The 22,642-nt window shown below is 40.4% G+C and overlaps 1 protein-coding gene across 5 annotated transcripts in view; it reads left to right on the forward strand.

The window, feature by feature from the left end:
* Positions 1 to 22,642, forward strand: part of Atp7a (ATPase copper transporting alpha) — a 107,460-nt gene that overhangs the window by 13,657 nt on the left and 71,161 nt on the right. For 2 of the 5 annotated variants that reach the window (XM_039099486.2, XM_063279806.1), the window contains exon 2: positions 12,973 to 13,083. The exons of the other annotated variants lie outside the window; for them this stretch is intronic. The gene's annotated coding sequence lies outside the window, so the exon portion shown is untranslated. The remainder of the gene's footprint in view (positions 1 to 12,972; positions 13,084 to 22,642) is intronic. 5 annotated transcript variants of the gene reach the window in all.

Below are 22,642 nucleotides of genomic sequence, written 5' to 3' on the forward strand. Positions count from 1 at the left end.
CCTTCCTTCCAGTTCTCCTCCCTTCTCCCCTGTCCCCCAGATCCACTCTTTCTCCATTTCTCTTCAGAAAAGAGCAGGCTTAGTGCTATCAACTGTCACAGCAGAAAAAGATGCAGCAAAACTAGGCGCATCCCTCATATCGAGTCTGGTCAAGACCGCCCACCAGGAGGAAAGGGTCCCAAAAGCAGGCAAAAGACTCAGGGATAGCCCTGCACTCCCACTGCTAGGACACAAAGTTGTACAACCAGAATGTTTGTGCAGAGGATCTAGGGCAGACCCATGCAGGCTCCCCGGTTGTCAGTTCCATCTCTGTGAACTTTGCTGAGCCCTGCAGAGTTGGTTCTGTGGGCCATGTTCTCCTGGATTCCTTGCTCCCTATTCTACAGTCCTTCCCTCGGTCTTCTGCAGGGTTCTCCTGGCTCCGTCTACTGTTCGGCTGTGGGTCTCTGTGTCTGCTCCCATCAGCTGCTGGAGGACATCTCTCTGATGACCACTGGACAAGGAATCCATCTGTGACATAGCAGACCCTCAGCTGGATTCATTTTATTGCTTTCTTTTGGTTTTTCTAGACAGGGTTTCTCTGTTTAGCCCTGCCTGTCCTGGGACTTACTCTGTAGACCAGGTTGGTCTCAAACTCAGAGATGTACTTGCCTCTACCTGAGATTAAAGGTGTACATCACTACTGTCCTGTGAAATTTTTCATTACGTTTATTTGTATGCAAAATGTACCTTTGTAACCACTGTTTGAATTTTCAATCTTTTGAAATAGGATTTCACTCTTTACAGTCTGCCTTTCGTTGTGGGCTGGTGGATTGAGCTCTGGTTTCCAGGCTCTCGTACACAGGAAGTGCTTTACCCCAAAGCCATCAAGACATGCTTAATTTAGATAAGAATGGACCCAAAGTTTAAGAGGAGCAAATGTGTTTGTGCTGAGAGAAGCTGTAAGTGCTTCCTTTAAGAGGGAAGGTGAAAATTCAGCTTGCCAAAAAAAAGAAAAATACCGGCCATCTTGAGCTTGTTAAGAGCTGCAGTGAGAGGTTACAGAAGACGATTCTGTGGTAAGAGCACTCACTCCTCCAGAGGACCAGAGTTTGATTCCCAGTGCCTACATGGGTAGCTCACAATCCCGTGCAACTTCAGCTCTAGGTGATCTGATATTTTTTTCCTTATAAAAAATACATTTCTTTTACAATTTTTTAAAATAAAAATTGCATTAAGAGAGTTTTATTTTGTCTGTGAAACTGCACAGACAAGCAAACGCCAAACCCCAGCTCCCTTTTCTATTATATTTTATACATCACCCCACAGGTCATGATAAATAGCTAGGAAGATCATGAATTAGATTTGTGTCTATATAGGAAAAAGCATTTCGGGTTTGGCTTCAGGCATTCACTGGGGATTTTGGAATAAGAGACCGTTGGGTAGAGCGGCGACTTCTATACTTATACATTTTCAGTTTTGATCAGTTTATCTTTCTCTGTGTCATTTGGATACATTTGGAGACATTTCTATGTCCAAATTAACTTCCTTTATATTCACACTACTTTTTTCTTTTTTTTTTTTTTTTTTTTTTCGGAGCTGGGGACCGAACCCAGGGCCTTGCGCTTCCTAGGTAAGCGCTCTACCACTGAGCTAAATCCCCAGCCCCTCACACTACTTTTTTAAAGAAATGATTTGCTTATTTTTATTTTGTGTGCCTTGGTGTTTTGTTCGCATGTGTGTTTATGTTATAGTGCTCATCCCCTGCAACTGGGGTTACGTACACTTGCTGCCATATGGGTGATGGGGATTGAACCTGGGTCTTCTGGAAGAGCAGCTAGTGCTTTTAACTGCAGAGCCTTCTCTCCAGCCGTTAAAGTCACAGCACTTTCAATTGGATTTATATCTAAAATTTAAGAGAAAGTGTTTGTACCTCTACCCTGTGTGTACAGTGCCTGTGGAGATCAGAAAAGGGCTTTTAATCTGCTGGAAGTGGAGTCAAACTTAGTCATGGGAAGCAAATGAATGTCCTCTGCAAGAGAAGCAGGCACTCATAATTGTCGTTCCAAGTCACTTCACTTTCAAAGGAAGTGTTGTCAGTGAGAAATCACTTCTCTTGGAAAGGGAAGTGTTGTCAGTGAGAAAACATGCAGATTTAGGTTTGAGCTAGAAGTTGTTAGTTCAGCCTGTCTCTATATGTGCACATGCAAGGATATGTATGTTCGGAATTCATCAAAGGTGAAAAGAAAAGTCACAGTACGAAAGTACTTTACACGTTTATTTCAATTCAGGCTTTGTAGGACATATTTGTATTCCCAGCACTTTGGAGGCTGAGGCAGGAAGATTGTGAGCTCTAGTCCAATCTGGGTTGCAGAATTTGTGACCCTGTCTCAAAAAAAAAATCAAAATGAAAAATACTTCATTTTTTTTTTGTTTTTGTTTTTGAGACAGAGTCTCACTATGTAGCCCTGGCTGTCCTGGAACTTACTCTGTAGACCATGCTGGCCTCCAACTCACAGAGACTCTCCTGCCTCTACCTCCCAAGTGCTGGCATTAAACTGTATGTCCCCACCACCCTGCTCTTCAAATATTTAATAGAACATACTAGACCAAAATTTAAAATTGAGTTGTAGCTTTACTCCCCCACAGGGTTTTAGAATTCAAAATGTCCATCCTAGGGCTGGGCTGTGGGGCTCTGGGTCTGATTGCCTGCACAACAAAAAGGGTGACTCATCCTTTAAAGCAAACTAACTAAAGGCAGAAAACAGCTGATCCAAATGGGGGAAATAGCTTTCTTTTTTAGGTCAGGTCTGTCTTTTACAAACAAATGGTCAAACAACAGAACTCAGGAGTAGATTCTGGACAGAACATTCTTCCTATAAATTATGATGAATTTGCACTTCCCGCCCCATTGTTAGAGTTTGAGCACCATGTTCATAAGCTAGGCTACACTACCCTGAATGAGGACTAGAAATACCCTAAATAGTAAGCATTATCGTTGGTGACAGTTTGTCTTGTTCTGCTATCTCCACCCTGAGACAGGGTTTCTCTGGTCCTGTAACTTGCTTTCTATACCAGGCTGACCTTAAACACAGATTCTCTTGCCTCTGCCTGCTGAGTGTTGGGATTAAAGGAGTGCACTATCATGCCTGGCATTGAATTCTTTCTTTCTTTCTTTCTTTCTTTCTTTCTTTCTTTCTTTCTTTCTTTCTTTCTTTCCTTTTTTTTCTTTTCTTTTTTCGGAACTGGGGACCGAACCCAGGGCCTTGTGCGTGCTAGGCAAGCGCTCTACCACTGAGCTAAATCCCCAACCCCTCTTCCTTTCTTCCTTTCTTCCTTTCTTCCTTTCTTCCTTTCTTCCTTTCTTCCTTCCTTCCTTCCTTCCTTCCTTCCTTCCTTCCTTTCCTTCCTTCCTTCCTTCCTTCCTTTCTTTCCTTCCTCCCTCCCTCCCTCCCTTCCTTCCTTCCTTCCTTCCTTCCTTCCTTTCTTCCTTTCTTCCCCCCTCTCTTTCTTTCTTTCTTAATAGGTTTTTCTGTGGAGTGCACATGTAAATTGCTTAAAGGTTACCATAGTGAGACAAATACACATTGCAGACACATCTGTTCTCATGTTGTCCCGTGCTTCTAGACATGCTATACCTTTCCTCTATCTTTGTTAGTATATATCTTTTGATTCCTCCTCCCCGTTAACCATCTCTGCACATTTGATTATATTGATTCTGTGTATAAGTAAGATTATGGGATATTTTTCTTTTCCGCGTTTAGCTTATTTCATTTGGCAAATCCTCCTACCTCATGAAGGACATGGAAAATGGCAAGCACTTTTCTTTTTGAAATAAAGCTTAATCTCCCATTGTATCCATGTTCTGTACATTATTTTGTCGTTTATGCTTATTAGCATACATTTATTATACATGAGGGGTTCTTTATGACAGTTTCACACCTGTATTATAATGTGTTTGATCAGATTCCTCTCCTCAGCCTTCTCTCTTGTCCTCTCCCTCTGTTGCAGATCCCTTTCTCTTCCCAATTAGTCCCCTCTCTACTTTCATGTGTTTTTAAGTGACCTGATGAATTTCATTAGTGTTTACTTATAGGAAGGGAGGGGTTGTTTATAGGATCATGCGATTCTAATTCATGTCCTCAACAACTGAGGAAAACCTCTCTCTAGAGGCCAATTTGTCTTGATTTCTGCTTGGCAAGTATGCATTTGAGCTATTGCAGAATTTATCTTGCTCTTAGCAATTCAGTACATTTGAGATGGTTATATTAGTGCCTCTGCTTCTTTGGGATAACAAATCACTTAAAACTTGCTCAATAAAAGCCCTAAAGGGGGCCTAGAGAGATGGAAATTGGTTAAAAGCACTGGCAACTCTTCCAAAGGACCCAGCTTAATACCCGTATACACATGGTGGTTTACAACTATCTGTAACTCTAATTCTAGGGGACCTACCCTCCCGAGGCATCTCTGGGCACTACATATACGTCATGCACAGACATACATGCAGACAAAATATACACAAAATAAAAATAAGTAGATCTTTAAAAAATAAAATAAGTGGGCTGGAGAGATGGCTCAGTGGTTAAGAGCACCGACTGCTCTTCCAGAGGTCCTGAGTTCAATTCCCAGCAACCACATGGTGGCTCACAACCATCTGTAATGGGATCTGATGCCCTCTTCTGGTGTGTCTGAAGACAGCTACAATGTATATATAAATGAATAAATCTTTAAAAAAAATAAAATAAGCTCTAGAGCCATGAATTCCTTTATGTTTGCTTGGCTAACTAGTTGTTCTTGACAATGTGAAATTGTTATTTATTTTCTCTTTTTCTTAAACGGATTTCCCAGTTATTTCCAGTTCATAATTTTTAAAAAAAATTTAAAATAAACATTACACACCAAAATTAACCTGACCCCCAAAACTATAAAATTCGGTCAACTAATATAGTTAGAGCAGCCATTTGATTTTTTTTCTTTTTTTTTTTTCAGAGCTGAGGACTGAACCCAGGGCCTTGCGCTTGCTAGGCAAGCGCTCTACCACTGAGCTAAATCCCCAACCCCTAGAGCAGCCATTTGAAATTGAGGCTGTGGAGCTTCAGAGTAGATTTTATACTTTCACCATGGAGCACATTTATATGTGCTTGTCCACCACATGAAAAATGGAACTAAAAAAACAATTAGCTTTATGTCCTCTTACATAACGGTTACCTGCCCTCAGTCATACCCAGACTAAGAGAACACATTTGGCAAAGACTCCTATACAGAATACATTTTTGAAATCCTCAACATTTAACACTGAGAAAATAACTAAATAATAAAGTGGCAAAGGCTATAGATCTTCCACTTAGAATATATAAAGATGCTAGCTGGGTTTGGTGGTGCATGCCTTTATTCCCAACACTCAAGAGGCAGAGGTAGGCAGATATCTGGATTCAAGGCTAGGTCAGTGTACAGAGTAAGTTCCAGGATAGCCAGGGCTACACGGAGAAACCCTGTCTCAAAAAAAAATAAATGTATATGTATATATGTATGGATGTGTATTTGTGTATGAAGCGTTCTCTCTCTCTCTCTCTCTCTCTCTATATATATATATATATATATATATATATATATATATATAAAATAAACTATAACGTATCATGGTCATTGATAACAGGAGAGATTATACATATGGCAGGAGGCATATGGGAAATTTTTGTATTTTCTGGTCAATTTTGTTATGACCTTAAGAATTCCCTAGAAATAAAGTTATTTTAGAAAACACAAATTACATTATTAGAGTGTGTAAAAATATAAAGCAAAACTGGCAGCCCTGCAGAGCGACTGGAGCATTTATTGCTTGTGAGTGGGAAAGCAAAAGCAATACTTACACTGAAGAGAGCGCCTAGCTGCAATTTCTTATGTAATTACCTGTATTTATCCTATGACTCACAGTCCTCCTTCTAGGTATCTGCCAAGAGAAATGAAGGCTCAGGTTCACAAAAAAGCTATAGTTGGGTGCTAAGGCCGCAGCTCACAGTAAAACAGACATATCTGTGGTTTCGATCTGCTGCGTTAGAAACCTGACAATAAAATAACCCTTGTGTAAGTAACTAATGTTATTTAGCAATAGTCACCAAAACTGGCCACAAGCCACTTCTTTCAGCCAGTAACCAGATAAGCAGAGCGTTGTACTCCAAGCCATGCTATGCTACTCTTTGATAATAAAGAAACTGCCTGTTGATTCATACTATTATGTCACTGAATCTCTAAAACTGCTGTTTGCTGAATGAAAGAAGCCAGCTTCAAAAGGCCACATAATGTAAAATTCCATTTATATGACAATTCCAGAAAAGCAAAACTAAGTAGGAAAACACTGGGTGCCAGGGTTTCAGGGTACAGGAAGTACTAGATATAGAGTAAAGGAGTAACATGAGATTTTTGGCAGTTCCCTCTTCCCTCTCCCTCTTCCCTAGCCTGTTCCCAGTATTCCATCGTTTCTTCCCTTGCCCTCTCACACGAAGTCAGTGGCTGCGTGGTTGGTGTTAGTGCTTGCTTTGCTCGTTCTCATAGGAAGACTAAGGCTGCCTTCGTTATACTCTCAATACTATAGGAGGGACAGTTCAGGTCAAGAAAGTAATGAGCCAGACAGCGGTGACACTTGCCTTTAATCCTAGCACTTGGGAGGCAGAGGCAAGTGATCTTTGGGAGTTCAAGGCCAGCCTGCTCTACAGAGCTAGTTCCAGGACAGGCAGACATAGAGTAAACCTGTCTCAGAAAAAGAAAAAAAAAGAAAGAAAAAAAAAAACAAAAAAAGGAAGTAAATAAGATGTTGTTTATTATCCCTATATGGAAAGCTGTAGAAATATCTTAGCTAAAAATAGTGAATCACAGTGTTTATCATACAGAATATAGACTTTTTACTTCGCTGGATGTTGTGGTTGTATCAGATAAACTTACTATGCTTAAGCTTTGTGTAGAGTAGACTATTTGCATCAGTTAATGCTAAATTCTGCAACTCTAAGACCTGCTTGGTCCCTTGGAGAAAATCATTTACCATGCAATCCAGGCAGCCTGGAAGTGGGGCAAATGCTTTTCTTTTACTAGCACCTTGAAGTTTCATATCATGGATAGAACAAGAGTATAATAATGATGAGACCATAATTTTAAATAACTTTTTTTTCCTTTTTTTCCCCTGGAGCTGAGGACCGAACCCAGGGCATTGTGCTTGCTAGGCAAGCGCTCTACCACTGAGCTAAATCCCCAACCCTTAAATAACTTTTTAAAGTGCATTCTGCTGACTGGACCTCTTTACCCCTACTATGCCCAGTATTAGCTACCATAACTTCACCTTTATTAATCCCCCTTTCTACTTCCTTTCCTACATCATGGCTTTGCTGTTTACAAGCCTCATTAACTTCTAGTATCTTTTCTCTTTTTTCCCTTTTATTGAAAATAGATTTATTTCTCACATAATAAACCTGATTATGGTTTCTTTCCTCCTCCTAATTCTCCCCTCCCTTCCCATCTACATCCATTCCCTTTCTGTCTCTCAGAAGACCAACAGGCTTGTGAGTGATAATAATAAAATGTAACAAATAAAATATAAGATAAATATTATCACATCAGAACTAAACAAGATAAACAAACAGAAGGAAAAGAGCCCAAGAGAAGACACGGGAATCCAAGACTCACTCATTCCCACACTCAGGAATCCCATAAAATACTAAACAGGAAACCATGATATATACACTGAGGGCCTGGTGCCGACCCTGTGCATGCTGCCTCAGTCTCTGAGTTCCTAAGAGCTTTGATCATGTTGATTTAGAGGGCCTTGTTTTCTTGGTGTCCTCCATCCCCTCTGGCTCTTACATTCTTTATGCCACCTTTTCTGTGGGATTCCCTGAATCCTAAGGGGAAGGATTTGAAGGAGACATTCCATTTAAGGCTGAGTGTTAAAAGGTCTCTTTCTCTGCATAAAGTAGGCTGTTAGTTTCTGTGTCTGTTCTCATCTGCTGCTGGAGGAACCTTCTCTGATTATAGCTGAGCAAGGTGCATCGGCTCATATGTCTCTCTTTTTTAAAGATTTATTTTAAATTCTGTGTATTTGTCTGTGTATCACATGAGCGTGGCTGTCCATGGCGTCCAGAGATGTTAGATTCTCTTTGTATAACGTGAGGATATGGCCCCTTTAAGTTAAGTTGGAGGGAAGGTTTTTGTCGTACATATGAAGGCACAGCCAGAGGCATCTAGAAGAGTCCAGGGCAAGGAGAGAAAGTAGTAAACTGATCATGGTCAGCAGACTTGTCTTAGCTGTGAGGGGAGAGAGGCAGGGGGTGGGAGGAGAGCAAGAGAGGAAGAGAAGAGAGGCAAACAAAAGAACAGCAAGGAAGCACATGGCCAAGATGGCAGGCTTTCAGGGAAATGAGACACTAGGGCAGCAGAAGCCCAGGAGCTGAGGAGTTTACATAGGTGGTGGACTGGGAAGATAAAGGATGCCAGCATGACCTTGGTAACAGCTCTGTGTGGTGCTGACAGGGCCTGGAGGCCAGCTTGTACTTCGGTTTGCTAATAAGTAGCACAGATAGTCATTTGTCTCTACTTTCTTTTGGGCCTGATATTTTGGAGCTAGAGTTACAGGCTGTTTAGAACCATCTGATGTGGATGCTGGGAATTAAACCCTGGTCCGCTAGAAGACTACTATGTGCTCTTAACCACTGAGCCAACTGTCTAGCTTCAAAGGTACAGCAAAGAAGACATCACTCTAAATAAGATTTTAGCATATATAATAGTGACAGCATTTCAGATAGGGAGAAACAACTAGCTCCCTTAGCCAATGGCTTTGGGACAAGCAATTCATGATGTGAGATGGGACAGTTTCCTATGTTAGGAACTTAACGAAAGCAAATTCTAGCTTAGTTTAGTATTGAAATGTAAAGTACAAATGGGAGTAGGAAAAAGGATAAGCACGTGTTAGTGTAGACTTGGGATGGGGAAAGTCTTTCAAACATAATGCCAGAGTCATGATACAAGTTAAAAGCTGCAAAAGGGAAAGGAATCCAGAAAGAGATAAAAAGATAAACAAGAAACCGTTTCAGAGAATCAGCAATAAATATGATGAAGGTATTTTTCATGTCCATAGCAGGTAAACACAAGAACAGTGCACAGGAAATGAGGGCGAGCAATCTCTGTGGTAAGGTTTAGAGTTCTTTGGACATTTGCCCGAGAGTGGTGTAACTGGGTCATGTAGTTCTATTTTAGTTTTTAAGAACCCTCCACTGATGAATATTAGAAATAGGAATCAGCCTGGATGTCCATCAGCAGATGAATATGCTATATACACACAACAGAAGTCTATTCAGTTAGGAGAAAATTGAAATCATACAATGTAGCAAAATGGATGGATTTGGAAATTATATTATTCAGTGAGATAACCTGGATTCAGAAAGACAGACACTACACATTCTCTCATACACAGTCTCTAACTTTAAATATTTATGTGTGTGATATACATAGACTATATGTGACTATGGATCATGGAACTAGAAAAGGGCCTTAAAGGTCTTAAAGAAGGAGATAATAGCGTACATGGAGACTCCTGGCAGTGGAAGTGGGGGAGGGGCACAAGGGAGGAGGAGCAACAACAACAAAGCATGTATGAAAATTCCAGAGGGAATCCCATTGCTTTATATGCTAATTTAAAATTAAAGCTAAAAGTGTATGGTGGAGGGCAGGCATGGTGGCACATACCTTTAATCAGAACATTCAGAGCAAAAACAAGTGGGATCTCTGAATTCCATGGCAGCCTGGTCATATCTCAAGTTCCATAATAACAACTAAAAGGGCATAATGGTAATAAATAGGCAATTTATGGACGGAAATTCAAATGTCAGATAGTCTCAAGTTACCAGAGGTAAAGATCACTAGGTGAACATTTTTTATAGAACAGATTGACAAAACTTCTATCTGTGTATATTGCCTTTTCCATGATAGGCCTGATACAGCATGAGGCCCTGGGTACGATCCTTAGTCCTGCAAAGCAAAACCAACCAACCAAACAAAAACCAAAAACAAACAAACAAACAAAAAAAAACCTGTCAATCTTACTGTGAGAAAGTAGCTACTATGCTAAATTGCTAGCCAATTAGCATGATGCATCTTTCTGGAGAATGGGCTGGGAGTAGTAACAGAGGCTTTAAGAAGTACTAATCAGGGCTGAGCATGGTGGCACACACCATTAGACCTGGTGCTGGGGAAGCAGAAGAACTCTTTGAGTCCAAGGCCAGCATGGTTTATACAGCAAGACCTTGTTAAAAAAAATCACTGTTTTTGAGGCAAGATCTCACGAGTCCCAGACTCCTCCTTCCTTGTTCTCACAGGGCTGGGATCTCAGGCATGCATGCATCACTCTGCCTGGATCCTAAGTACTTGTTTTTGAGGCAGGATGGAGCTCAGCCTGGCCTTGGATTTGTACTAATCCTCTAGCTTTAGCTTCTCAAGTGTTCAGATCGCAGGCATGCGGCACATCTGGCTCTAACCATGTTTATGAGCTGTTAGAGGGAATATAAATTGGCACACTTTTTCTAAGGCCAGTAGGGCACTGTATATCAAAGTTTGCAGTGATGTGCTCTATGATTTAGCAGCTCTACTCCCAGGAATTTTGTGTAAAATAAAGATCATACACAAGGATGTTCATCAAAACAATGTTTGGAATACGACTGAACTGAAAACAACCTTAAATGTAAATCAAAAAGGAATCATTGAAACATGCCATTCACACAATGGACTACCATGGGATAATACTTTCTGGTCCTAGGGTTTGAACCCAGGGCCTCGTGCATGCTAGGCACTAAGTACTTTGAGTGATGTTCCCAGCCTTCATACAACAGTTTTATAAAATGCCAGGTCCTTATTTCTTCTTTTGAGGTAAAAGTTGTTTTGTTTTTGTGGCACTGGAGGTGAAACCTGAGGCCTCTCCTCTACTGAGTGACATCCCTAGCCCTACTTTTGTCTGACACAAGTGTTAGGTAAAGGCCCTCGTTGGCAAGCCTGGGGAGTTGTCAGAGTTACAGTTCCAGAACTGACCTCTACACTTTTACCATGGCATATCCACCCATGGACACATGAGATAAGTAAATAAAATATGATAAAAGCATTTTAGAAATGTATTCAGATCTCTAGAATACACTTTAGGAATGGATTTTTCCCACTTTTTCTCATATCAAAGTTCTCTTGAATGACATCACATGTTACGGTGAGATATAAAATATCTTTATAATGAGTATATAACTATGTTTGTTTATTAGGTAAGAATATTATACTAACAGATTTTTTCCTCTAAGAACAGTGTCACCATGTCATATTCTCTTTTTTCTTTCAGACTTTGAATTATTGCTAGATCATACTCTTTGAAAAGGAACTACATTTAGCCAGGCATTGTGGATCTCTATGAGTTCAAGGCTAGCCTGGTCTATATAGTGGGTTCCAGGACAGGCAGAACCACCTACTCTTCCTCAAAACACTCCCTCTCCCTAGAACAAAGGAACTACATGTTGGACATATACAGATGGCTCAGCTGTTAAGAGTATGTCTTTCTTTTCCAGATGATCCAGTTTTTTTAAAGATATTTTTATTTATTTTATGTATGCTAGTACACTGTCATTGTCTTCAGACACACCAGAAGAGGGCATCAGATCTCATTGAAGATGGTTGTGAGCCACCATGTAGTTGCTGGGAATTGAACTCTGGAAGAGCAGTCGGTGCTCTTAACCACTGAGCCATCTTTCCAGCTCCATGATCTAGGTTTGACTGCCAGCACCTATGTCCTATCTCACAACCACAGGTAACTCTAGTCCCAGTGATCCAATGCCATCTTCCTTCTCTCTCTGAAGACATGTGGCATGCATGTGGTACACAAACATACTTGGAGACAAAACATTCATACACATTAAAAAAATCAAAAGGGAACTACATGTCATATGATTCCTCTGTACTTGAAAAAAACCTACAGCTACAGAAGAAAATAAAATACATCTCATCCAAGTAGATAAAATGGGTAATTTTAGCCTTTCCTTTTTCAGAATACTAGAGAAAACTAGCCTTGCTTTTTTTTTAGTTTATTTATTATATATATAAGTACACTGTAACTGTCTTCAGACACACCAGAAGAGGGTATCAGATCCTATTACAGATGGTTGTGAGCCACCATGTGGATGCTGGGAATTGAACTCAGGACCTCTGGAAGAGCAATCAGTGCTCTTTTTTTTTTTTTCTGGAGCTGGGGACCGAACCCAGGGCCTTGCGCGTGCTAGGCAAGCGCTCTACCACTGAGCTAAATCACCAACCCCGCAATCAGTGCTCTTAACCGCTGAGTCATCTCTCCAGTCCAAAACTAGCCTTGCTTTAATGAAATGGTAGTAATGTAGAAATGTATAAAGTTAAAAAAGGAAATTACCCCCTTATAGACTGTTCTAGTTTGCTTCTCTGTTGCTATGATAAATACCCTGGCCAAAAGCAACTTGGGGAGGAAAAGGATTTATTGCATTTTATCATCTATCATGAAGGGACGTCAGGACAGGACCTCAAGACAGGAACTGAAGGACAGATGACAGAGGAATGCTGCTTACTGGCTTGCAGTGCACATTCAACTCTCTTTCTTTTATCTCCCAGGACCACCTGCCCAGGAGAGACACTGCCCACACAGGGTTGGGCTCTCCCGCCTCTCATTGATCAGAAAACACCCCACTAGCTAGCCTACAGGCCAATCGTCCTGAGATAGTTTGTCAATTGAAGTTCTCTTCCTATATGATCCCAGCTTGTGTCAAGTTGACAAAACACTAACCAGCACATAGAATAATAGCTATTATAGTTTATATTCTTCTAGACTCTTCATTTTATAAATCTGCTTCTCTATCACTGTGAAACATATGTAAATCATATTTTTCTACTATGTAGTGCTTTTTAGTATGACTGCATCAACTTTTTCTGTTTGTTTTCTGTTGTTATTGTTTACAGACAGAATCTCACTATGTCACCTATGCTGGCCTGAACTCACTATATAGATCAGTTTGGCCTTGAATTCATAGAGCTCTACTTGTCTCTGCCTCTCAAGTGCTGGGATTAAAGGTATGTGCCAGCACACATTGTTTGTGCTCTCGTGGTACCTACCTCTCTCTCTCTCTCTCTCTCTCTCTCTCTCTCTCTCTGTGTGTGTGTGTGTGTGTGTGTGTGTGTGTGAATGATCACCATTCAAAGAGCCCCCAGGTTTCTTTTGAGACACGATCTTCCTATATATAGTCCAGGATGGGTTGAGGTTGAGATCTTCATGGCTGGAATTACAAGCATAAGCCACCATGTCTAGTTACTTTCTAAGTTGTAACTATCTTAAATATGCATATACATCTATGGAAGTAGTTTTGTAGGTTAGATTCTTTTCAGTAAAGTTGCCGAGTCATGTACATATTCGTATATGTTTGTATTAGAAAATTGCCTGTCAGAAAGGCCATAGTGATTTATACTTGGTTAACAGTCTGATAAAATATTTTTCTATATCCTAGGTCATATTAGTGTTAGACACATCAAACTTTTAATTTCTGGCCAAGGCAATAAACAAGCAAACATGTCTGTGGTGTTTTGAGTAAGAATGCCCATAATATCCTTATAGAAGAAGGGGAGGGAGAGGGGATGGGGGCTTATGTCCGGGAAACTGGGAAAGGAAATAACTTTTGAAATGTAAATAAAAAAATACCAATTAAAAATTAAAAAAAGAATGCCCCCATAAGTTCATATATTTGAATGCTTAGTCATCAGTAAGTGACAATATTTTTTTAAAAAAAATCAGGAAATGTAGCCTTGTTAGAGGGAATATGTGGACCTTGAGGTTTCAAAAGCCCCCATCAGGCCCAATCCCCCCTCCCATCTCTCTGCTTATGGATCAGGATGTAGTTCTCAGTCACTGTTCCAGAAACGTGCTTGCCACCATGATTCCTGCTATGATGATAATGGGCTAACCTTCCGAAAGGGTAAGCAAGTCCCCAGTTAAATGCTTTCTTTTGGAGTACACATGGACAGACCCATGGCTCCAGCTGCATGTGTAGCAGAGGATGGCCTTGTTGGGCACCAACGGGAGGAGAAGCCCTTGATCCTGCCAAAGCTGCAACCCCCAGTGTAAAGGAATGTCAGGGTGGGGAGGCAGGGAAGGAGTGGGTGAGGAAACACCCTCCTAGAAGTAGGGGGAGGGGGATGGGATAGGGGGTTTATGGATGGAACGGGGAAAGGGGACAACATTTGAAATGTAAATATAAACGTATCCAATAAAAAAAATGCTTTCTTTTGTAAGAGTTGCCTTGGTCATGGTGTCTCTTCACAGTAATAGAACAGTAATTTCTTGTTTGTGTTATGTATTTCATTTTTGGAAAAAAGTCATTCTCTAGCCAACATTAACATTGAAATTGTGATTTTCCTGTCTTATCCATTTACATACTGGTCTTACAGCAGGTGTGTGTCATACTGCCTGGCATTTCAAATTTTTATTTTTAAGTAATTTGATTATCTTTTCATTTAACAGTCAAATGTATGTCGAGCAATCAGGTTGCAAAGGACAGCACACATTAGAAATGTTTAGCGGGAAATAGCATAAATGCTTTAGGGGAAAGAGTGTGAGCACCTGTGCCTCTTTTCTTGCACACCCCTGGAGTGATGTATGGATCAACCATCTTCTGAGGTGCACATGAAGAAATCTCATCTGGTAGAGTTCCGCATGTGTTGCCCAATCAGTCAACTGGCTTGGTTTTACAGTGATTTCTTATTATCTGGCTGAATAGGCCACTGATCAAGTCTGCTAATGAGAGTGATTAGCTTTGTGACAATTGTTATGCCTTTTTTGTAGATGTATTTATTATTTTATATGTACACACACTATGTGCATGTCTGGTGCTCTCAAAGATGATGCCAGAAAGAAGGCTTTGGAGCTAGAGTTGCTAAATACAGATGGTTGCAAGACACCATGTGGGTGCTGGGAATTGAACCTGGTCCTCTGCGAGAGCAGCCAGTGCTCTTAACTGCTGAGCCAACTCTCCAGCCCATGCCATTCTGGATAGTAGGCTAATGTAGGCTAATTATTTTTGACTTCTTTAATTTTTCTTAACCTATATTTGAGGTAATGTATTTAGTTGTCTAGTGTTTAATGTCAATCTGGTATGACAGCTCTTTATGCTGTGTTTATAGGCCAGAGTCCCTGTAGGCCAGCATATGTAATTGCCCAGAATTATAGAGCTAAGTGGTAGCAGAAAGGTAATTTGCCAAATTACCTCAGTAGATCAACAGAAATAATGAGTTGAAATTTCTTAGGCTATGCTGTCACCACTGGAAACATCAAAAGCTGGCCAAGTTCTTTTTTCTTCTGTGGTCTCAGTGTAACATTGTCTTCAGATAAGAGGTTTACCTGTTGCCTTTATTGAACACCTATGTTAAGAGGCCAGTGAAATGGCCATCTATCCTGTTGACCTGACTGTGGTCCTTGGGACCCATATGATAGAAGGTGAGAAAAGAGTCCTGCAAGTTGTTCTCTGACTATCACACACACATGACATTGGATGCATGTGAATGCGTGTACACACACACACACACACACACACACACACACACATGCACGCACACACACACACAAACACAATGTAATGAGGAAGACCTATTTTAAAATCATATATTATATTTCTGAGTTTGTAGATTAGATTTCTTGCAGAATTTCAAGTAATAAGCTTTATCTTTTTTAATTTTTTGTTCCTAAACTTCATTTATGAATTCAAACAAAATATTCCAAATAAATTAATTTTAAGCTTTATTTTTCAGTCCTGTTCATTGGGAAGTAACAAAATTTGTACTTTTTGTCATTAGTTACTACTTATAACCAACCATATAGCTTATAGTTCTTTATATGCTTTTGAGAACTTTGAGAGATGGCTCAGCAGTTTAGAGCTCTTGCTCCTCTTGCAGAGGACCTACATTTGGTTCCAAGTATTCACATGATGGGTCACAACTATCACTAACTCCAGTTCCAGGGGATCCTCTTCTAGTCCACCTCTTGTGACCACCACAGGCTGCAGGCATGCAGGTAATGCATGCAGATAAACATTTACATGCATACAATAAAAATAAATAAATCTTTTTAAAAATGTTTTTGGTAAGATACCTCCATGGGGAAAGGCATCTCAGATGTTACAGTGACTTTGCCTGTATTCCTTTTGGTAGTTACAACCCCTTCACCCTGAGTCCCAGCTCTTCTGTTCATGGATTCTCTCTTGGAGGAAGTGTTTGAAATTCACAATACATGATTTAATTTTCTATTCTACAGGGTGGGTGTAGTCAAGAGTGAAATTCACATCTAATGTTGGTCCTTCCGTTCCAAAAGCTTTTTCATAGTCACTTAGTTACTCTTCTATTGCTGTGACAAGGCACCGTGACCCCAAAACAACTTAGAAGGGAAAGCATTTAATTGGGGGCTTCCTTACAGTTACAGCAGGTTAATCCATTATCATGGCAGGGATCGTGGTGGAAGGGAGTTAGGTAGACATGTTGTTAGGTAGACTCTGTGTTGACTGGGCTGCCCTTGAATTCACAGGGATTTTCCTGCTTCTGCCTCTCAAGTGCTGGGATTGAAGGAACACACTACCACAGCTAGCCAATCATGAAAGCTTTTCAGTTCTCTTTTATTAGGATAATTGTGCTGGGTATGCTAATTTTGTTCGGTACTAATTTTCTTTCTGAACTTGAAATATATCATTTCATGTTCTCCTGGATTTCAGTTTCTGTTGATAAATCTGCTGTTATTCTAATGGGTTTGGCTTTGCATGTGATTTGCTGTTTGTAACAGAACAGGTTGCTAAGGATGATAAGTTAATTGTTTGTAGATGTTAGATATTGTCCATATCATCTTAACTAGCCTGTTTACTTTGCTCTACTCACGGTCAGGGTTGCATCATTATTACTTGGCTGCTGTTTTCTAGGGCTGAAGATACAATACTGTGTTTACTACACTTGGTGGGACTTTAGAAGAAATTTTAGAGAAATATGTTTAAATCTAAGCATTAGCTAGACATTGAAGAACTAGTAGAAAGGAAATACGCAATATCCACTCTGAAAGGAAGTACTCTGCAAAGCTTGGACCACTCATTAATGACCAGTTGTTTGTCTTTTTATCCTAATCCTTTTGAACTCATTCTAAATTATTGTACTAACTTCTTAAGCTAATTATTCATGAATTAGAATTCAAAACTATTATTATAGTCATATCTTGCACACCACCACATTCCTTCCCTAGGAAGGTTGAGGCAGGAAGATTACAAATTCAAGGCCAGCTGCCTATATAACAAATTCTAATAGGTGAGCCCAAGCTGTATAGAGGGATCCTATTTCAAATAAACCAAAAATAAATAAGTAGAGTATATAAGTATACATTATAATCAGTTTTTGTTACAAATTCAGAATAGTACATAGTGTGGAAATTAAGAAAAATTATAAACTACATTGAAATTTGAACAAATTTGATTATCATTAAACAAATCAAGTTTTATTTATATTATATAAGAAATGAAATGACTGTTAAATCAAGTGTATACCTTTTTGTTTTATTCATATTTTAATTTTTTTCTAAGCACAGTGTTTTTTGTATACCATCATCTACAGCCACATTTTAGTTTTGATTGTCCATTTATTTTTCTTTGAAATTTCTGAGCTATAAAACCAAAGCACATTACTTGACAACCAGTATGTATTAACCCCTGATGAGGATGTGAAGAAGCCAAGACCCTTGTGCTTCTAGTAAAGTGTGGTATGTCCAGTCATGGGGGAAGCAATATGGGGAAGCCTTAACAACTAAACACACTTACCACATGAATCACCAGTTCTTCTTCTGGGCACACACCAAACAAATTAAAAAGTGAGACTTGAACAGATATTTAAATTCAGCTATTTATCATAGCATTATTCACAGTAGTTGAAAGGTAGAAGCAGCACAAATGGCTTGACTCACGGAATCCAAAGGGGGTTTATTGGTAGGCTATTATATTGCTTATAGACAACAGGAAGGATTGCCAGCCAGGTTTAGAAAATAAGCGATAACCCAAAGAGGGTAAAACAGAACAAACAAGGTCACATCTTAGTTTGGTGAGGACCTTTTCAGTGCTACTGGCTTCCTTAGATAAATGGATAATGTGGTATGTGTATACAGTGGATTGGTGTGTGTGTGTGTGTGTGTGTGTGTGTGTGTGTGTGTGTGTGTGTGTGTGTGTTAGGAATGTACTATAATGCCTGTGGATTTTTGATCCTTCTGCCTTCACTTGCAAATTCAAGCATTACAGGCATGTGCCAAAATGCCTAGCAAAGCTTAGCTTTTTTTTTTTTCCTCTTTTTTCTTTTTTTTTCCAGAGTTGGGGACCGAACCCAGGGCCTTACGCTTGCTAGGCAAGTGCTCTACCACTGAGCTAAATCCCCAACCCCTCAAAGCTTAGCTTTTATAAACCTAAAACATACATTCATTTCTTCAACAGTATTTATATGTAGAGCCAAGCCTTTTCTTTGTGTTTGGATCCATTAGAAATCTTCATTTTTCTTTTAAAAATGTCTTAGTTATTTTTATTGTTTGCTGTTCTTTATTTTGTTTTATTTGCTTGCCTACATGTATGTCTGTGCACCATGTTTGTGCCTGGTGTGTCCAGACAAGCCAGGAGAGGGGATCAGATCTCCTAGGACTAGAGTTACAGAAGTTTATGAGCCTCCTTGTGTGCCGGGACTGACATAGTTCCTTGGTAAGAGTAGCCAGCAGTGTAAGGGGTTGGGGATTTAGCTCAGTGGTAGAGCGCTTGCCTAGGAAGCGCAAGGCCCTGGGTTCGGTCCCCAGCTCCGAAAAAAAGAAGCAAAAAAAAAAAAAAAAAGAGTAGACAGTGTTCTAGACCACTGATCCACTCCCATAGAATGCATCATTTTCTTTTTCATAAACGATACTGATATTGTTTCATTCCTGATTGCTTGTTTCTCATTTGGTTATATTAAAACAGTGGTGTTCAACCTTCCTAACGCTGTGGTCCTTTAATACAGTTCCTCATGCTGTGGAGACCCCCAACCATGAAATTATTTTCATTGCTTCTTCATAACTAATTCTGCTACTATTATGAATAATAATTTAAACATTTTTAGAGATAGAGGTTTGCCAAAGAGGCCACACTCCACAGGATGAGAATTGCTGTAGTAAAAGGAAGCAAATTTGAGATGTCAGAATTCTTTCGGATTGGAAAGTTGATTTTCTATAGCTGTTTAGGCTGTAACTTTACTGTTTGCCCTTACTAACTGATCTGAAGCACTCGCCTTTGTTCTCATGTGGAGAACAAATCTCTCCTCTGTTCTTATTTTGTCAATTTACATAGTGTTTAATTTTATCTCACAATCATGAGAAAGTCAGTGGGCACAAAGAGCTTGAAGGTCAAGCCCTCCTCTGTTAGTGTGCTGACAATTCCGACGGAATGTGGAGTGTGCGCTCAAGTAGCATGCTGTGGAAACCGCAGCATTCATGGTTAGAAGCCAGACCGTCCACTAAATTGCTGGAGGTTGCTTAAGAGAACTTCTAATAGAGTGAAATTAGCTTTTTCTCACTTAAAGAGTTCTGAATATTTTCCCTGCGTGAAAGTAGAGACCTACATCTTTGTTTTTAATGGCCACCTGCTGTTTCCTGCACAAGGATTATTAGGCTGACTTCTTGTTTGCAGCAACATAAGGTACAGCTGACTCACCTAGCTACAAAAGGAATTTCTTAGGAGGTGATTAGATTGCTTATAGAATCAACATAAATAATGCTCAGCTTGCCTCGATTGAGGACCCAGTGAACCTAGAGCAGAATAAAGTTCCACCCCAGGAGCAGAGTGGTAGGACTTTTTCCCCACTAGTACTGGGTTTTCTTGGGACTAATGCCACTGCCACTGCTGGAATATTATAAAGTTAGTTATAATTGGGAATTTTGTATTTATGATTAATTCATTATAAACAAAAGTTAACATCTCTTTCTCTTTAAAGGCAGGGTCATATAGTCCAGGCTGGTGGCAGAGGATGACCTCAGGCTTCTAATCCTCCTGCCCCCACTTCCCTGGAGTTAGGGAATGCTTCATGATGCCCAATTGGTTTATGCAGTTCTAGAAATGGAACCCAGTACTTTGTGCACCCTCTGCTAACTGAGCCACATCCCTAGCCCACACAAGCTGGTGTTAAAATCACAGCCTCATGGGCTGAGGGGATGGCTCAGGCGGTGGAGTGCTTTCTGGTTTGTTACTTTGTTTTAAAAACAGGCTCGCCCTGTGTAGCCCTGCTTTTCTGAAACTCACTCTGCAGATCAGACTGGCCTTGATATTCAGAGATCCATCTGCCTCCCCAGTACTGGAACTAAATTCATGTGCCACCCAGCATGGCTAGGTAGAGTGCTTTCTGTACGTACCAAAGCCAGACGGCATGTGTCTGTAATCTCAATGCTATGGGGCAGAAATGGACATATTCCTGGATCTCATGGGCAGATAGCCTACCTAGCTGAATCATTGAGCATCCAGTCCTGGGAGAAACCCTGTTTTTTTTAAAGGTACGAAGAGATTGAGAAAGACACTTCTGTTCTCCATGCATGTGCATACATATACATACCTACACAAACACAACACCTATTTGTCTCTCTCACATCCATATATCTACAACCTCCTACACCACAATTCTAGTAAAATGCAGTCATGCCAAGAGCAGACAAGAAACCCCTCACAGACTGTGGTACACCAAACAGATGAAAAGCAAAATTGATTTTATACTGTATGCATATTAAGTAGGAAAATCCTTTTGGTAAACTAAAGCACACCACTCTACAGAACTCATGAGTTCTCTAAGGCTCTGTATGTCTCTTGTAACTTTTGGTTTTCCTTCTCTTTGTTTCAATTCCCCATTCTGGTTTCTTCTTTCTCCTCCTCCTCCTCTTCTTTTTGAATATCAGATTCCACCTTGGCTGTTAAAAAGTGTGGCAAACTGGTGGCTGAGTTCTTCAGTTTTCTCAATATCTCAATCCGCCGCCTGGCCTATCCGTTTTTAAAGGCCTGACTGATCAACATTTGTTTGGCTAAACAGAGCATGCAAGCCTATCATTATCTCCAAAATAGCATGTTAGCTCCTTCCACTAGCTTTCGTGTGAGGATTGTACACAGTTAGATTGGTTTTCTTTCATTAGATTTCATATGTTTTCTAGTAATTTTTTTCTTCATTCCGACTCTTGATGTTCAGTTTTCCTGTTACAAAATGTTTTTATGTAGTTCCAGGGACTAGAGCCATGGCCCAGTGAGTACAGTGCTTGCTGTGGAAGCATAAAGATCTGAATTGCAGTCCCAAAACCCACATAAATGCCAGGTGTGGTGGCATGTACCTGTAACCTCAGTTCTGCTGGGACAGAGACCAAAGGATCCTGGAAGCTTGCTGGCAACTAGTCTAACTAAAATACGGGTCTTCAGGTTCAGTGAGAGATCTTATTTTGTCTTCAGAATTAAGGTTGAGAGTGATACTTCATAGATGGTAACTAAAGTAGATCTCAGGTGCGCACGCACACACACCATGAACATTTTATAGAATTGTTGAAATAGTTTCATGTGTTTAAGTGAGTTTCAGGCATTTGCATCCTCTTCAGTTTTTTGTCCCTGTACTGGGAAAACCAAGATTTCTGCCCTCCTACTGACCCTAGCCTCTTCTTTGTCCATAACTTAAGGAAGCAGCCACACCCTTGTTTTGGAGACAGGGTCAGGTTATGGCGGTAGAGTTGCCCTTATGCTCAGGATCCTCTTGCCTCAACCTTCAGCATGCTGGGAAGTATCTTTTCACATATTTATTTCCCCTGTGTATATCTTCTTTAGTGAGGACATTGGCCTGTTTTGTTTGATTTCAGTGTTTTGGATTGTTGAGACAGGGTTTCTCTGTGTAGCCTTGGCTGTCCTAGAATTCACTCTGTAGCCCAGGCTGGCCTCAAACTCAGAGATCTGCCTGCCCGTGTCTCTGAGTTCTGGGATTAAAAGCATGAACACTTTTGAATGTCCCTTTGTGCCACCCTGCCGTGTGTGAGATACGGAGGTCAGACTGCAACTTCGGCTGCTGTTCCTTCGGCTCTTTCCACCTTGTTGTTTGAGTCAGGGTCTCACTGGGACCTGGGCCTTGCTGATGAGGCTAAATTATTTGGCCAGTGAGCATCAGAAATTTCTGTCTCCTCAGTAATGGGATTACAAGTGAACATCATTTTGCTTGCCTTCCTATGAATATGGCACTATTTATATGTATTTCACACACACACACACACACACACACACACACACACACACACACACACACACAAACATACCACATGTGCATGTCTCGTGCCCGTGGAGGCCAGAAGAAAAAAGCATCAGATTCTCTAGAATTGGAGTTACAGATAGTTGTGAGCTACCATATGGACTCTGGGAATTGAATCCAGGTCTTTAGGTCTTAACTGTTGAATCATCTCTTCAGCCCAAGACTTTTAAGTAATTAACTTAAGGCTGGGTGGTGTTGCTCAGTTGTAGACCAGGCCTTTTCCCTGTCCACTTTAGCATGTCTATGGGTATCGTCCTTGTTCAGCTCATGGCTGGGCATCCATGCTGGTGAGATAGTG

This window comes from Rattus norvegicus, chromosome X (genome assembly GCF_036323735.1).
Source record: "Rattus norvegicus strain BN/NHsdMcwi chromosome X, GRCr8, whole genome shotgun sequence".
NCBI lineage: Eukaryota > Metazoa > Chordata > Mammalia > Rodentia > Muridae > Rattus > Rattus norvegicus.